This window comes from Tympanuchus pallidicinctus, unplaced genomic scaffold, assembly GCF_026119805.1.
Source record: "Tympanuchus pallidicinctus isolate F22 unplaced genomic scaffold, pur_lepc_1.0 scaffold14, whole genome shotgun sequence".
Lineage (NCBI taxonomy): Eukaryota > Metazoa > Chordata > Aves > Galliformes > Phasianidae > Tympanuchus > Tympanuchus pallidicinctus.
The window spans coordinates 6,189,581-6,202,286 of NW_026294659.1; the positions used below are offsets into that span (position 1 = coordinate 6,189,581).

A 12,706-nucleotide genomic window follows, 5' to 3' on the forward strand; every position below is an offset into this window, starting at 1 on the left:
CTAACAAGAAAGATGTGCTGCCTGTTGGTTTTATACAGGTTAACAGGAGGACTCCAGCTGCGTGGAGCTTTCTCAGCAAGGCAGAATTTCTATTATCATTATTTTAAATGGACATAACTGAATGGAACAGATGCAGTGCTGTACAGACTTCGGATTAATCTGAAAACACTGACTTTACATCAGCTGCATTGGCTGAAAAAGACTGAAGAGCTAACGATTTGAAAACAATTCTTCTTTTAGTTTGTGGACCGTTCAAATCAGAAAGTATTAAAAAGTCAAGTGGATGAGAATTCATAGGAACACGAGAAAAAAAACCAAGATTGTGCCAGCCACTCATGTAAAATATTTCAAATTTCACACAACTCCCAATTACTGTCCCATTCACTGAGCACCAGCTTTCAGTAGCAGCACTAATTACTGACCTGCCAGCGTCTTTTCTGACCTCCATTTAAACAAGAGATCCTGCAGATGATTGGGATTTTGAGTGAATGATGATCTGATTAACATGACTGGCGAGCTATTCCTGGTATTACATTATGCAATTAAGACGTTATGCCTGCATTCATATATTTTATAACTGTCTAAAAATTAAAATCTTTTCTGTCAGCATAATAACGCTGCTGGGACTGTATGCCTCAGTTCCAAGGGTATTCTGGGGACAAGAGTGAAACCCACAGTGTTTTATAAAAAGCACATCACAGTCGAAGTAGTGATATGCAGGAACAAGGTATTTGGTGTCTCTATCATTTGTCATTGAGAAGTTTCAAATCTCGACAGCCTTTTTGCATCAAGATGCATTTTTTTCCAACCTGATGGCAAAAGGTGTGCTCAATCTGTATGTTTTACATTGGCGTGGTGAAAATTAAAGAATAAATCTTAAGTAGGATTCACTTGAAACATCAGACAACAAACAGGTCAAATATGGAGGCACTGGCACATGACTAATGGCACACTTGCACAAAATGTGATGACAAGAAAATAACTTCTCCTCTTGTAAAGGAGCTCGTGATAGCCAATTATTGCAGAATCTAATGATGCATTAAGTGCTTGCTACTGTGGGCAGCGCACATCCACAAAATCACAGAGCTTGTGTAACACACATTAAATCCTAAATATCACCCCTCACTCAGCATCAGGGCTACAATACAGGACCTGGCATGTGCTCGGCCACATCTCCCAACCTTCAGGTTTCACGGCTTGTCATAGAATCACAGAAGTATAATTTAGGGTGGAAAAGACCTTCAACATCATCAAGTCCAACCATCAACAAGACCTACGGAGCCCCATGGCTACAGCACGTTCCTTAGTCATGGGCAATCCAATATCATCAACACAGGTCCAGAAGATGCGCTGTGGCTGGGAGATTTCTTGTCTGATAAGAGCAGTACTGCCGGCTGGGGAGGCAAAGATGCGACAATTTGCACCTCCCTTATCCAGTATCAGCAAATGTGCTCACCACACAGACTAAACCAGTCCTTGGTTACATTGCTCCTCTGCTAGCTCCTGTTGTGAAGGTGCAGAAAAGCCAAGGGACAAGTTCCTCTCCTCAGCCAAGCCTCTTCTCAACTCCAATTTATTTCTGTCTACTCCTGTCCCACCGGCACCCCAACTCACCAGGTGCTAGGATACCTCTTGCATCTAGCAGTGCTACAGAGCTCACAGGTTTTTCCTGCCTACCTGCTTTACAGCCATTTTGGAGCGCACACAGTTACCCTGGGTCTTTAATCTGGGCACACTCTGTGAAATCAGGGGCTGTATCATGGCCATTAGGAGAAGCAATCTGATTATCTGTGAGATCCCAACACTTTTTTTGTTCAAATGCACCTTGATTTACACCACTTTACTACCTTTGTGGAGATTTCTGGATTTGCATTTGCAGTAGAAGCAATGGAGCTCATTTGCCTGCATATCTTTTTTGAAGAGAATATAGTATCACTTAATGACAGCAAATAACTGTGTTATTATGCTTACACACAGTAAATTAGCCAGACAACTCCAGAAATAGAGATTGCAATTTTTCCTTCTTACTCCATGGAAAAAAAAAAAAAAAAGGATGTTTATCTCCAATCTGCAGTGCAAAGATGTTTTAACTTTCTTGCTGTCTCAATGAGTCCTTAGAAAAAGGGAGCTGATAAACATGAATTTCTATCTCAGAAAAAAAAACAAACGAGTCTTCCTTTCCTCCTCTGCTCTCACCTTCTGTTTGTTAAGTCCTAGGAAAGAATAAAAACTGTCACTTTCACAGCCCACAAATGAGAATCAACTGTCCTTGCTAAGAGCTTGGAGAAGATTAATTCAACTTCCCTTCGCCTCCGCCGTGGACTGTATCTGTTGCAATTTTAGTGTTCAATCACCTTAAAAACAGGGTTAGATAAAGAAATCTTGATTCTGCTAAAATCCTTTACCTATGATTTTTTCTGATTAGTACCCAAACACTTGCTTCTTCTGACCTATTTTCTTGCCACATTCTTGGGTTCCCACAGTGCTAAAGGTAGCACAGGGGGTTCAGAAGGTCTTCTTGCTTTTGGAAACATCTAGAAGCCGAAAGCTTCAGACATCAGTGAGACTGCATGTCAGCTACTCAGAAAGCCTCCAAAATCTGATTGTCTAGCAGAAGCTTTTTGAGAAGTAATGGCATTTTAACATAAGAGATGTGTGAACCACACGTCAGAATGATGATGTGCCCTTTTCCAGCCTTGTACAATTCATTTGCTACAGCTCCTGCCAAATGTGGAATCCCAACAAAAAAAAATAATGAGATCTTTCCTCTCCATGGGCTGTATCACGCAAATATTTGAACTAGAATTAAGAGCTGCTAAAGCTCAGAAATTCTCACATCAAAATACAGCCACAGGAAAAGCTCAGGAAAATTATCCTGTGTGAAATTTGAATCTGGCTAGTAAGTGGATGGCACAGTCCCAAATCTTCCAGCTTGAAGTGGGACAGAAAATTTGTTCAAAAATTGATCCATGTTTTTTTCTCCTCAATTTCCAAGCCCTCGCATGCAATCAGTCATTCCCCTTTGCATTCTTGCCTCAGCTGCCACACCTGAAGGGCCACAGCGCATGTGCAAGTAGAGCTGGGGGAAACACCTTTCTGCTGGTGGTGAAATAAACAGTATCACGAGTCACTCTCTCTGCCACTGAGGAGGTAAAACCAGCAAGAAATAAAGGGATTGGGCTTGACTAAATATGACTTACGGACTGGAGCAGTTGGTGGAGCTACTGGCTGAGCCCCAGGGAGAGCCTGCAGCTGAGCTGCCTTCACCGAATTTGAAACAACAGGTGAGATTTCAGTTTGCCAGCCTCTCTCTCTCACTTTCTATTCCATCCATCAAAAAAGAATTGATACTGGCTTACATTTGGCATGTGTAATGGTGACTTCTTTTCTCAGAGCCATTGTTTCAGTCTCTCTCCATACCCAGATATATAAGCAAGTACTACATCCAGTTTCAATCTTCCCTTCACAACCATTCTGTATAAAAAAAATTACTTTTTAGGTTAATGGGCAGTTCTTGCATGGTCACATCTTAGGCAAATGTATGTTCCTACATCTTTTGCTCTGTGCTCACTTCAGCCATTCATCATTCACTTCCATGGAGACAAAAGGAAAAAATATCTGACAGTACCTGTAATTCTCCATCTACTTTTGTACAAATAATGAACTCTAAGCCTCTGCACCAGGGCATGCTAAGCCTTTAGTGTCAAGAAGGAAGTCTGCTTTCCAGAACACTGCCTGTGTCAGGACAGACAACCAGCACCAAGGCTTACAAAAGCAAGTGGGACTGAAAAAGAGGAATTTTAAAAGATGTTCTGGCAGCCTAGAGCTGCACATAGCAGACATCCCACTGCCATGAGTGATGGCCGACAGCGGCTGCTCTTCCTCCTCTACTTTTATCTGCACATGTATCACACCTGGTCTTGCCTTCTCTTTTTTTTTTTGTTGGCTGCTGACAGGAGCATTAAGTACTTAAAATCAACACCATTTTCAAACATTTATTTTATCCTCAGCCAAACTTTCACATTAATCAATGAATTTGTCCTAACAACATGTCAATTCCTTTATGAAGGATATATATATATATATATATACTTGATGAAAAGATATGTCAGATTCACATGGTTGTTTGGGAGGACAAGAGGTTTGTTTGAAAACTGTGATCCATCTGAGCCTAAGGCACCCAGTAGAAATCAGCTTGAATCAGATCTTACAGTCAGGACACATCTAAGACAAGACATATGCCATCTTTAAAAGCATGTCATGTAGTGTGTTTCAGTTACAGGAGCTGTGGACTAATGTTACCACCGCACAGGCCCATTTATTTAACATGTTTCTCAATGCATTACAGCTTAAACGTTATAAAAAGGTTTTAAAGCCAAATTTATTGAAACACAAAAATGAATACATTTCTAGCTATATATTTAGATCTATTTTCACTACCCTAAATAGAGCCACAACATTCAGTGATGCTGTAAATGTGAGTAACACTACTCACATATTTCCTGAAAATTAGTCGTTTGGCTCTCAAGTTCAATGCAGCTGTTGCCTGTTTAATATTAATGCCCTTTTTCAATATGCTCACTGGATGCGTGAGTTAAATGACCCAATAAAAAATCTCCAAACCTGAGTAAAACCAAATTGTTTAAAATACTCTTATGAAAAGGCTTTTAATCTCGTTCTGCTTGGCCTTCTGTCTTTCATAGACTAAATGTTTGCTAGTTTTCCAGTCACCGTTGAGTCTTTCAAGGAGGACTTTAGTCTGTTTCATTTCTGTAATTAGGCACAAAAACCCTTAATGGTTACTGCCAAGCCACAGTCGTCATCTTCATGTTATTCTTTTTTTAGGCTGTTGTCCTTTTTTTGTAGTAAAGCAAAACTACATTTACAACTGAATTTACAGAAGGGAAGGAAATGGAAGTCACTCAGTTTCAGTGAGTGACCTTGTACACACTAATACACCTATGAGAAACTCTTAACAGGCTGAAAGACTGCAAAAACGCCCTCCTCTTCTCATTCTATTTGAAATTTCACTTTCAGGAAGAAACTGATTGATTCATCTACTTTATTACTTTCTATGAAGAATTGTCTATTCCTTTTTTCACAAGGAGATCAAGAATGGAGTTGGACAATTAGGAGAACCATGTAGTGATCCAAAGTCTTTTAGACCCCAAGACACCACAGACCAGTTCCAACTTGTTTCTGTAGAGACTGTAATAAGTCTTCAGTTTCTACAGAGTATTTTTTAACAGTTTATAACACTTTGAAGAAATGAGAAACTTTGCAGCTGATGTTTTACATTCACCAAAGTATTTCATGCCAGATGTAGGAAGGCTTTCTTCTTCTAATTTACAGACAAATTGAATGAAGAGATAAAAAAAAGTGATTCAAATGAGTTTTAAGGATGTGCATCAGAGAGACTTCAAAATTAAGCCTTAGGTTGAGACATAGAGAAGAAACACTGCTAAATACAGCTTCAGAATATTGTTTATGCCACACAGCTTTTCTGCAGCTTGTACAAAATTTCATACAAATTTAAATCAGGGAGAAAAGAAGGCTATACTCAGTGGCTTCTAGGTGCTTTCTGCTTGTGGTTCTGCATAGCTATTATTTTCCTTCAGAGCTCTTAGACAGAGGCAAAGGACTATTTTATTTTTCTTCTTCAGTATCTGTACTAGACAAGGTAGGGAGCAACCATAACTTCTAGAGTTACTCAAATGCAGAAGTATTCAGATAAATATGTATCCCATACAATGTTTGCCATGATATCCGAAGATACACAAGCACCAAATTCTGACCCCTCTTTCTGTCAACAGAAACTAATAATTTCCAATGCATTCTGCCTGCAGAAATCCTTTACATCTCCATGACTGTTCTTTCTTAAATGCCAGTAAGGAATGAGACATGACTATTTATTTCAGTTCTCTCCTCCATCTTCATTTTTAAGACAAAGAGTTGAGACCCAGGAAAAAAGAGGCTTGCAGGAATGTTGCCAGCTCTCCATGCTCACAGGGATGTTGGGAGAGTCAGCTGTGGGGCTATACACATTTCCATTGTCAACTGCATTTCTTTCTTTTTATTATTGTTTCACTCCATAAATCAAAATCACTTCACATATCTAAGTACTTAGAGAACCTTGGTGTGATATCATGATCTCTTTTCCCTGGTTGCTTTGTCTCTCCGAGTTACAACACAGTGGGAAAATCTCCAGAGGAAGATCTAGAGGAAATACTGAAATGTGGTAATCTTAGACAAAAAGAGGAACCTGGATGTGACTTATGTCAGGCTGCATCAGAACCATTACACCTCATTTCTACTTCCTCTCTTATCATCTGTGGAATGACCACTCCATTTCTCAAAGTTTAGCACACATTTGGAGTATATGCATATTTCCTTCTGCTTTAAAACGTGTTAAGGAATTATGTCTTATCAATTGATACTACTCACACAGCTGCCTTTTACTGCAGATTTTCATTGTGTGTTCCGGATCAAAAGGCTTTTAGAGTTTCTTGGGCACAAAAGGGTTTTATTTCAGTCACCCTCTTTTATACATTCCTTCTCCTCTCCTGAGAGCAGCTTTTTAAGGTCTTCTCATACCTCCCACTTTCTGTGATCTGAACCCATCAGTCTTTTCCTCAATTTTCATCTTAGTTTCACTTTTTTCTCTCCACAGCCTCTTACACACCTGCAGATCCAACGGTAGTTATTCACACAACCCCCTAACTGTATATTTATCCACAATGTTTGGCAGCTCTGGTCAGCTCTGCAGAGTTGTTTTCACTAAATGCTGATCCTTTTCCAATCTATCGTTGTGTTTTTCCAGTCCAGTCACCACCTGGGTTTCTTTCCTACCTGTCCCTAACCAACACTAACATGAGTTTCTTAACAGCCACTAGGTCCATCCAGTTTGATAACATTTTTTAATCTTAAACTATCTCCTACTCTCTCCTTCTCTTCTCCTATAACATAGTTATTGATTTTCCCTGTGCTTTGATCAGGTCTCAAGTCTTTGTAGCTAAATGACTCCACTTCTGCAATTCATTGGACTAAAGCTCCAGACATGTTATTTTCCTTGCCATCTTTTTCCTATTTCCCCTATATTTTTTTCACAGAACCGCTATTCATCCCCCTCAAAAATTAGATTTCAACCTTTCAGGTTCCAGGGCAATATACCTTTCCTTGCTGCAATTCTCCTACAGGTTCACTTACTTTTTTAATTTAATCTCCTCCTCGTTTCCAAGGCTTTATGTCTCTGGTATCATTTCTTTCGCATTTCCCCTAAAATTCTCTAACTCTTCACTTTCATGATAAAAAATATCTCAGGAAAAAAAGAAAAGAAAAGAAAAGAAAAGAAAAGAAAAGAAAAGAAAAGAAAAGAAAAGAAAAGAAAAGAAAAGAAAAGAAAAGAAAAGAAAAGAAAAGAAAAGAAAAGAAAAGAAAAAGAAAAGAAAAAGAAAAGAAAAGAAAAGAAAAGAAAAGAAAAGAAAAACGAAAGGAAAAAGAGAAAGAGAAAGACAAAGAAAAAGAAAAAGAAAAAGAAGAAAATCAACACTCAATTCCACTTTTTTTTTTTTTTTTCCATTATCACCTGTTTCTCTTCTATGTTTATTCTGCACACCACTTCCAATTTCTGTCCATCAACAGATACACATGGTTCTTAGCCAAGTTCTCAACTTCTGCATTCTCAGGCACTACACATCTTCTCAGCCTCTCACATCTTCTCCCAGACTCCATTTCTAATTCCTTGTTTTGACCACATCATTCTTCTAACTTAATTTCTCCACTGCTATCCTGTCTCCATGTCATGAAACATAAATAAAAATAAATACAGTGTCTCTCCTAAACGGTCTATCCTTATCCCATCTATCAAGAGCAAAATAATAGAATCATGGAATCATAAAATGGCTTGAGTTGGAAGGGAGCTTAAATATAATCTAATTCCAACGCCACTGTCATTGTTAGGGTTGCCATCCATTAGATCTGGTTGCCCAGGGTGTTCAAGCATGGTCTTGAACACCTCGAGGGATGGAGGATCATCATCACAAAAAAAATAACGATAATAACGACACACAGATAGATGCTACCAACCAACTCAGCAGACTTGGATGTCTCATATTCGGAAGTTTAAGTAGGAACACCTAAACACATACCTTCACAAACATGTCACTGAAGTTATTGTCCAATTAAAGTAATTTGATCAAATTAGTGGAAAAATTTGCCTTCTTTTCTTTATTAAAGTCTTTCATGTGATGTCATCACTTAAACCAAATAGCACTGGGTTTCATGACTAAGTCCACTGAGTAGTTTATGACTTGCAAATCAAAGTGCTAGTTAATTGGAATAAAGGTGATAAAACTCACATACTTTCTTTAATTTTTATTTGGAATATCACATATTCTTTTTCATTTTCTTTTGCTCTACTGCAGTTTAAAATATGCCGATCACAATTCCTAGATAAGGATCAGAGGCTGCATGACTATGCATCATGGATTTTTCCAATATACTGCTAATCATGGCATGAGCAGAATGAAGAAACAGGTCACTGAGGAACTTTATTTCACAGTACGCAGCTGGGATACAAACTGAATGTCACTTTTTATCTAGCTATTTTATCTTCTTACAACTGCTTTTGAACTTTTAGCACAATACACCATTTTGAATACACAAATGGTTCAATAACCTTTACAGTGTATGTAATGACAACTGACATCAAATTAATTGACTTTTACACAGTACTTTAGATCTATGATGAAGTCATTAGGAAATAATCATGTTCCTGCCTGGGAAGTAATGTGTTATTTTACAGAAGGATGAATCTATTATTTTAATAGTTTCAGGTTGACTTAGTGAATATTATTCTAGCAACTATCATTCTCCATTTTTTTTCTGGCCCACAGGAATATGTTCTGTGCAAATCTTTAAGGTTTCTGCGTGTCCAAAGGACACCATGGAAATTTTTTTGCAGTAGACCATAGACTAACAGACAAAATGTTAGCAGTTGTGTTCTACAAACTGCATATTGTTCTAATTGTTTCATTTTAATTGGTTTTCCAATGAATAGATCTCTAGCTTCTTTTTCAGGTTCAGTTGGTGAGGCCTAAATTAAAAGGAGAAAGAAAGAACAAAAAGCCAACTTATAACTTCTCAGTATATCACTGATTTAATTGTCTGATATATTTACGGTACCCTTTTTTCAAAGAAGAACACACTAAAAGTTTGCAAAGTCAGAGGAGTATACCAAAATTGTAAAGTAAAAAAATATTTTTAAAAAGTCTACATCGAGAGAAATGAAATTAAATTAAGCGAGTGCTGACAGATCAAGAATACTGAGAAGTTCTTAAAGGAAATGTCTACTAAGAATTGGTAGCCTCACTGGAATTTAAACTATAATCTTACCACTGTGGGTTTTAGAAGATAGTCTGAAGCAAAGCAGAAGTAACTGTGTGAGTTGAAAGCAACCTCCCCTAGTTTTGTTTTTTTTTTCCTGCTAATAAACACCTTGCAAATTTTCTATCCTAGTCTCAGTTTCATATTTGTCTGCTATGACCTGCACAGCTTTATAAGAAAGAGAATGTCTTTGCAGCAATTTCATTTGCATATTTCCAAATAATTTGCATACAGCCTTCAGCAAACATTTTTTCTGATTCTTCCTACAGAAGGAAGGTGAGGAGCTTCTGATGTATGCAAGCAGTAATGAGGATAAGGGGATCTGCATTGTCTGGCTGTGAATATTAAGAAAGAAGTTGTCCTGACCATGGTTTTGTCAAGCATGGAAGTCCCTCCTTGAGTTTAGAAGATGCTCGGACTAAGAACCACAGTCATCCTTATTTCTCAGTATGGAGAGAGGCACTTAGGAAGATGAGCAGCAGTACAACCAGGGCAAGGGATTTCAGTGAGGCACACAGACATGGAAGGACACTGCACTCCACAAGACCTCTTTGCTCTGTGCGCTGGGGCAGCACAGTGCCTCAGTGCTAAAACTGGCTGTGGTCTGGGAAGAAATGCAAGCTGGTCATAGTGACACAAACATGGAATATTTGGTGCCTTTTTTAAAGAAGTCAGGAACAGATGTTTCTAGATGCAGTTTGGGTATTTCTCATCTGTGAATCAGCAAAAATCAATCATCCCGAGGCTAAGAGCTGTCACTCCCTCCTACAGCTCCTGAGTCACTTCACTCCCCCAGAGATGGATGCATGAGCAGCAACCACTTTTTGAACTGCACTATGTACACTGATACTCAGCATTTAATTCATAGTGGTTTGTGATTGCCTGGATCCTCTCAGGGTCAGCTGCTAGCCTCATCAGTGCTGATTTCTGAAAATATGTCTTTTGATAATCTGTCTTCTTCCTACCTGTTAGACTATGCTTTTAACTAATAATAGATTCTAGGTTCATATAATTGAATAATCAAAGCATTGCTTGAACTTTTCAGACCTAAAAGAAACCTGCTATGCTTTTTCAATATGACTTTACTAATGCAAAACTGACTGCTCGACAGATCAGGTTTTTTTCTCAAATTGTACAGAAGCATTGTGCTTCTGGAATGACACTTCAGCCTGATTTTGCTAAATAGGTCAATAACACCTTGAGATTAATTGGTTTAAAGTGCCAGCACAGGCACCCCTAACCTCTCTTTCTTAAAACAGGTGATCCTACTGTTGCTAAGTTTGCCTTTAATGCTTCATATGCTTCTTTCTTTTGATGAGCAGTGTTTATCTAGAAATGATTGGAAATTTGCTACCTGTGTTAGAGTGGTAGTGTTTAAATATCAACCACTTGATTTTATTGTTGATTTGGTTAGGTTGTTTTTTTTTCTGTTCTACTTCTAGCTTCCAGAGAATATGTAATTTTAGGAAAAGGAGTTTGTGTTCAAACATGAAAAATGTCAATTTGCATCAACAGAAGTTACCTAAGTCCTCCTACTTTCAGTGCAGCAACAGGGAAGCGTGGCTGCAGAGCTGCTGTGGGACTGTGCCAACCACCATAGGACAAGGCTGCATAGCAGGAGGAGGAGGGAAGAGAGGGAGAGAGGCCTCAGAGAACCCCTGGGGGCTCTGGCATGGGGACATGTAGTGTAGGAGGATGTGGTCATCAGCCTTTTGCAAAAAGCAGGAAAGTAATGCTGCAGGCACCACAGAGTGCAGCAGTAATCAGATGCTAATTCAAAATGAGGCACTTCTAATTCTCCTTAAGGGCATTTCCACTTCAGACAAGGTAGTTCACCTGACCTTTTCCCTGGCAGAGATGTAAGAAGGTCTGAAAACAAACACTGGGAGCACAGCTTCATTCAGCTCTTGGAAAGCCTGCTTAATATTCTGAAAAGTCACCCTAATCCTGTCAGTATTAACAGCAGGGAGATGGCAAACCAGCTCTTTCAGATACAGCAGAAGCAGTGTTAGAATGCACTGAATAATTCCACTTTGACCTAAAATTCTGGTTTGTTACATGCTAGTTATTTTTAGGCAGGCATTTCTATGACAGTGATGCTTTCATCCAGAATAATGTGGCCCTCAGTCTGTGTTACTCCCTGAGCTGAAGCCAGCCCCACCTGCTCATGCAAGCAGAGATGCTGTATGCAAATAATTTGGCTGGAGCTGCTCCTGCCTCTCCTGAACACTTCACAGCCACTGTATCAGTCTGTGGGAGATGCTGTGCCCTGAGAGCACAGGTGCAAAGTGGCTGCACAGCAGCTGGCAGAGGCACACAGTGTCTTTTCTTAGCTTCACAAAAGGCACTTAGTGAAGTTTGTGGCAAGTCACTAGCTCCACCAATAAGCAACAGGCCTTTCATATCTGGATATTGGCTTAAAATCTTTAGGCAGTCCATCACTCAAGCACAGTGATCTCCCTAAGTTAGTGATTATCCCTCCCCAAGGAGGACAAGGTGTCCTCTCCCCTGTCCACACTAGAACAAACATTTTACAGCAATTCTGATAAGCATGGTGGCAAAACGTTTAGTCCCTTTACCACTTTGTCCCCAAGCCCAGACTAACTTCTAGTGGCACTCTCTGATGGTCCTGTCTCTGAGAGAAAGCCATGGTAGGAAGAGGCTCAGGGAAGGAAAGGCCCTGACTAGCAGCCCCTGCTCTGGCTGTGGATGGTCCGTAGAGTAGAAATGAGCCAGACCTCAGAGTGCCCTCATCTTACCCCAAGCCTGACCCTAGCAGCTTCCCTGGCTCTGAAGCTCCAGCAGCATGCCCAGCTGCTGCAGAACTTCATGTATTCAAGTTTTAGGTGCTTAGCTTTTTCTCTTCTTCTGAACACACCAATCGGAGCGTGAAATGCTTGCTTTCACATTCAGCACAAAGCTCAGCCTGCACTTTATATCCCATTTCCTTTCCCCGGCCATCACGTCCTGGCACAAGACCAGCAAGCAAGCAGAGCTGGCACAAGGGATAAGCCCGAACACAAACCTGTGACACAAACCTCCCTTTCCCTCTTTTCTCCTCCCTGAGGATTGTGCTGCTCACACTGCACACCCAGCCTTCCAGGAAGCTCCCAGGCCTGTCTGGTGGCCCTGTGGTGATATCCTAGGACTCCTAGGGGCACAGTTGCACTATATATCAACAATAAAACTTCTAAATGCTAAGAGTCATGTTACCAGCAGTGACTAACATGTTCCGTAAAAAATACCGGTGGAAGCTGCTAGAATATGCTGAAGGTAGTTATAAACTGCCCTTCTGAGATTAGCTTCTTGGCAGTTGGTCAAA

The 12,706-nt window shown here is 39.7% G+C and overlaps 1 long non-coding RNA gene across 1 annotated transcript; it reads left to right on the forward strand.

Annotated features, from left to right (window-relative positions):
- The first annotated feature begins 3,105 nt into the window (after positions 1-3,105).
- LOC128076474 (uncharacterized) lies at positions 3,106-10,782 on the forward strand. The gene is made up of 2 exons (XR_008204395.1): positions 3,106-3,284; positions 9,654-10,782. It is a non-coding gene; the product is annotated as an uncharacterized LOC128076474 (long non-coding RNA).
- Positions 10,783-12,706: the final 1,924 nt, after the last annotated feature.